We start from the raw sequence: 6,000 nt of genomic DNA on the forward strand, positions 1-6,000 counted from the left end.
GGCTAAAATGATTGGTCGTGCTTTTTATGTATTTATTGTCAAAGCATTTAATATATCCATTGCTATCGGGATGTTAAGAGCATTCCATGGAATATAACAAAAAGTGTTTCTGAAATAAATTACATAGCTACCCCACCTTTAATAAGAGCGTTTTGTTTTTCTCAATTTAAAAGAACATCTTGATTAAAAGTACGAAATAAAATAAATATCAATTGGGAAGTATTGGATAACACAATATCATGAAGTCTTTCATAAGGGGGTTTAATTAATTTCTTGAGGTGCTATAAAAGCACCAACAGCACTGGGGGTTGGGGTAAAACGTCATTAAGTAAGTCTCTAATCAATGTACATGTATATAACACTAGATTAACCTTCTTAATTGTTCATTCTAATGAACGAATAACCATTTCCTGCCTGGCGTTTTGAGTGACAACCCATCTCCCATGTTATCCTGTCTTAGTCCCGATACCATCTTGTCATAACTAGGCCTTACACGCTCAGTATCTGTGCAATTTTCAATTATAAAACTATATACAATTTTAATAAACGAGGTTAGGGAGATTGAAAACCGATTAGAGTAAATAAAGCTCGGACATGTTGCAGCATGTCTAATTGGCGATTGCCCGTAGGTTTGTGAGTGGCTGAATAGATGACTGGAGATCTGACCAAAGAGGAGCAAGCCTCTCTCCCAATGCCATTCTGCGGTTGGCTCCAGCCTCCACGCGACCATTGAGGACAAGCTGGTTTAGCTAATGGACGGATGGGTGACCTCATGATCCTGATGTGTGACTGAAAGTGCCTGTAGAGCTTTTATATGCGCACCGTCGCCCCCCTGTGGTGTTTGAGTGCACCTCACTTCCTTTCTGTTGATCAACCTGTGTTAGAATCAGAATCAAGTTTATTGCCAGGTACGTTTACACATACAAGGAATTTGCTTTGGTATCTGGTGGTGCGAACATAAACAATCTAAAAAAACAAGTTGCAAAGTAGGTAAAAAAAAAGAAAAAAAAAGAAATAAATTATAGAGCAGTGCTGATGGAAATACTATATGTTACATTCAGTCCTTTGCATGTGCAGAAACTTGGGACAGTCTGATCTTCGTTATATCTAAATCTAAATCTTAAACCCAATGTAAGAGTATTAGAATCCTATCATATTACAATGTATGTAATGGTTTTCCTTGCTTTAACATGTCCATCATCATAATAATATCATTACATGCAAGAAATGTACATTTCAATATTTTTCTGGCCTTTGTAAAACATATTTTAATGATTTATTAAAGGCTGTTGAGTATAAAATGTTGTTTTAATTAGAAATGCTTTTGTAAAAGGTTAAGATAATGGGTTTTAGATCAGCTGCTCCTTTGTGTTGTGTTGAGCTGGATACGAGTCATAGGTAACATGTGCCTTTGGCCCACCCTGGCGGGTTACATGCTTTTGTTCCTCAAGGGAATGCAGAACCTGTCTCTTCCTCAGCACCTGACATTATGGAGGTTGAAATGTCCCGTGCTGAGGAGAGCGGGGATCGGCTACTTGGCCTCTGAATGCCCAAATGACTATCAGACAGAAAAAGGGGGTCATTATTTGAGGCCCTCCTCTAATCTTTCTCTGGTCTAATTAGCTAATTCTGGCAGGTCATGTGCAAAGGCCACTTACCCCAGATAAACAAGCCATGTGAGGATGCCAATCAAGATGAAGAGAGAGAGAATAGGGCTCCCAGTTGAGTGCGGTAATCACAAACTGGCAAAGCGTGTTGATTACTGATGCTCCACTGATAAAGACAGGTTGTAGATAATAGCTTCTGGGGTGATATTTTCCAGCTAATGTCTGTATCTTCTGGTGCTACAGTATATGCCTACTTTTCTGCAGTTACTGTTCACACACCTAAGATTAGGTTTCAGATCAAATAAACACCTGGAGCACAGAGGATTCATCAACCCAGGAAGCCAGGTCACAGAAAAACATGTTCTCAGGCAAACACAAGGTGATGGGTAATGGATAGTGAATGCACCAGTGCTAAGCCGAGCTGAAGACATTTCTGTCTCCACTCACTCCTCTGCTTCTGGCTCCTAGACCCCCGGGATCGATTGTTCAAACATGGCTCCGGGCTGGAGAGTGCGTAGCTACAAGGTTGAAGGTGTGTGTGTGTGTGTGTGTGTGTGTGTGTGTGTGTGTTATCATCGGTAAGCTCAGAGCACCGAACCATCAACAGACGTAAGTGCCTGTTCTGGCGGCACACACACCTGTGGGCGACTGTCTTTGTGTACCAGCAGTAAGGCTGACGCCTGGACTCTGCACAGATTCTGTAATTTCCTGCAGTTGTTTTCAATTTGTGGCAAACAGTCCTGCACCCTTGTGTTTTCTACATGAGTGCTGTTTGTGAAAACATACACTGAACTAGAGGTAGGGAGTAATGGTGTAACTCAATTAGCTCTTTTCCTAAAGCGGCTTTCATAGATATGTTAAGGATAATACTTCAAATCATAATGTGACAATGTGAAAAGGGGTCACTGAACCTAAAGAGAATCATCACCTGAATCAAAGCTATCCGTTGCTTTACATAGCGTACATGTATAGATATAGTTGTACAGGCCACAGTAGAGACAAAAAACAGAGCTAAAATAGTGGTTAAAACACAACACCAAATAAATGCTAACGCACAAATGCTAACAAGTTTGCCATATAAACTCAAAAAGTGATAACATGTTAATGTTATGTCCACAGCTTGTTTCTGCTTCTCCCAAGAGGTCAAAGCAAATCATTTAAGAGCTCAAGAGTGATGTTTAAGAATAAGGGTTCCGGTATTGTTTATATCACAACATCTCTATACACTTTACAGCATGAGCTAATGCACATTTCTGCAGAGTGGGAGGATGGTAATGGATATCTGGCAATCTCTCCCAACAGTTACTATATGCATATCTGTCGATAAACATTACCTCTGGTGGCGGTAATTCACTGTGAAGGGTAACAGTGTGCCAAAAAGAGTATGATCAAATAAAAGTGCTACTAACGCAGGTTTCTAGGCATCGATTAAAGGGCTTTGCAAGGGATTTATGGGAAATGAAATATTCGACAGACCTCACAGAGATTAATATGTTTGATAAGAAATGCAAAGAGTAAATGAAAACAGAAGAAACATGTTTTGATCCAAAATGTATTTGTCTCATGCCATGCTGACAGAAAATAGGGACAAAAATAAACAAATGTACCATCTTTGGCTTTAGTTTTATTTGTGTAGAATATATAATAATAATAATTATTAGTGTAACATAAGGAGTACTAAAAAACTAATGTAACATTCATAATATTGTATTATTTGCATTTAGAGCCAAATAACTTTAAAAGGTTAAATTATTTTTCCAACATGTCCTCCCTGTCTCTCTTTTTTTCTTTGAAAATACTTTCTTCTAAAACAGTCATACTTTTCCAACAACAGAAATACTGCTAACCCCAAATTTAAATTCTTCAATCGTTAGCAGACTCTATTTAAAGGGCCCATGTCATGCTTTTCAGGTTATTACCCGTCCCCTTGTATGTTATGAAGCTTTTTATGCATGTAAACGGTGTGCAGAGTCACAAACCCTCAAAGTACACCCTGTAGCGAGTAAAACTCTAACACAGAAAATACCTCCCCAAAACGCCTTGTTGGAGATACGTCATTGTCCATTTGATTCTTCCATTTCGTTCCGGGTACGGCATGATGTCAAGCCGTACCCGGAACGAAATGGACCAATCCGTGGAGCCGTTACGTTAAGCCCCCGCTGATTGGTCCAAATTGACCAATCCACGGACTTCCTCACACACACATCTGTGTGCAGGGAGCAGGGAGCTCTGTTGATTTCTCCTCCCTGGCTGCAGGCTGATAACAGACAGTTGGGATCGCGGCAAAATTCTCTCTGCAGACCCATTCTCACAGCATTTATCAACCTTTTTCTTACTCAATATCAAGCCACACTTATTGTTTTTACTTCGGCTGTGACTTTGTGTGTGCTCAGGATGAGTTTGGCTGTGTTTGGCTGTGTATCGCTAACAAGGAAACAACACCTCCACGGAGCTCAGCGCGATTCACAACGTCCCGACCAATCAGAGCACACTGTAGGTGTTTCTCAATCGCGAGTACGCTTGCTTGGTAGCACATGTCTGCCGAGCATCTTGCTTCAGAAGCGAGGCAAGAATACTTCCTGACATTTGGAAAACAAAGAGTGGAACAGGCTAGCAAGTGTGCAGGTGTGCGTCATATGATAGGCCCCGCATTACATTTTCCGCCACAGATTTTGGAAATTGGTCCGTGCGCAAAGCATTGTGGGGATTTTAAGACCGCGGAGTCTACTCATGTGCAGCCTCGATATTTCTGCAAACGGAGTACGCCGGGCTCGGTAGATTTCCAAGTATGCTGGAGATTGGAACAGTACTTCGGCGGCACTCGATGACGTAGTATGCTTGAAATAGTGGCTCTGCAGCAGTAGTGATGGGAATTATGGCTCTTTGAAGGGAGCCGGATCTTATGGCTCCGTTCCTTTCAAAGAGCCGTTCAAAAGAGCCGTTCAAAAGAGCCGTTTTTTTAAAAAGGGGGGCGGGGTTACTAGGTTTATCTGCGAAATAATCACCAGGATAATGATTGACTGCATTGCCAGACCTAATGTCAATAATCTGCATTGTAAACATGACACAAGGTGGCGCCATATCCATGTCATTCATGTCAGTGAATGTACTTTGAATTTACCCTCTGCATGTGTTAAGTAAATAAAGTTGCCTTGCCTTGAATGAAATTCACGCAACTCTTAATATTAGTAGTGTGTTTTTAAGTGGCGATGGAGATTATTTGTTGACCCTGCTTTAAAGGATATTTTGCCTTTACAAATGGTGCGCTTTATCACTGCCTGGGTTTTGGTTGAAGTGCATCCAAATGCTGCTGCGTTTTCGCGTTTGGCTCATTTTACATCCGAAAAACACGTCGTCTATCTGTCCAGTACCACTTGTTATGACTTCTCTCTCTCGCGTATTCCGTTAAGACCCACCCCACCTAACTCCTCGTGCTGAAACCTACAAATCAGAGTAGGGGCGGGTCTTCACAGAATACGTTTGGGGAACAAAATCAAGCTTTTTAAAAGGCGAGTGAATTTTGGCAGGCAGTGAGTGCGGACCAACTTTGATTGAACGATAAGAAGAACGGCTCTCACCAAGTACGACTCGGTTCCCCTCGTTCGTACCAAAGAGCCGTTCAAAAGAATCGGCTCGTTCGCGACCGACACATCACTATGCAGCAGCTTTACTCGCGATTGAGAAACACACTGTGCTCACAGGGAGGGTGGGGGCTGGAGCTATTGGAGCTACAACGAGCCGTTAAAGGCAGAGAGTGAAATTCAGTGAATACACGTAGTTTACAGAGATGCTGTATGAGAAACCAATGTGAGTTTGGAAAATTGCACAATATAAATCTATTCTAGTAGACCTCAACAATGGAATTATGATCAGTGGAAATGGCCATGACATGGGCCCTTTCAATTTGACACTAAGGTAACATTACACTTCCTGTACCTGTGTACTTTAAATTTCTCTTCCTATCTAGAAGTTCCTCTATTGTGATGTACTGTAATTGCTTTCACTTCAGCGAAATAGTTAAAGGGCCCATGTCATGGCCATTTCTATTGATCATAATTCCATTGTTGAGGTATACTAGAATAGATTTATACTGTGCAATTTTCCAAACTCACATTGGTTTCTCATACAGCATCTCTGTATAGTATGTGTATTCACTCTCTGTCCTAAACGGCTTGTTGGAGCTCCTGCCCCCCCCCCCCTCCCTGTGAGCCCAGTGTGCTCCGATTGGTCAGCTCGGCCACTCTGTTCTGATTAGTCAACCACCAGAGAGGCTCCGCCCATGTCTAACACAGTGCTTTTTTCGGCTCTGAGCGGAACATCAGTTTTACAATGGCGTCGGTACAGCCGTATATGTTATACGCTAACTAACCATTTAGGTGCACTTGTGGAAACT

This window comes from Trematomus bernacchii, unplaced genomic scaffold (genome assembly GCF_902827165.1).
Source record: "Trematomus bernacchii unplaced genomic scaffold, fTreBer1.1, whole genome shotgun sequence".
Taxonomy (NCBI): Eukaryota; Metazoa; Chordata; class Actinopteri; order Perciformes; family Nototheniidae; genus Trematomus; species Trematomus bernacchii.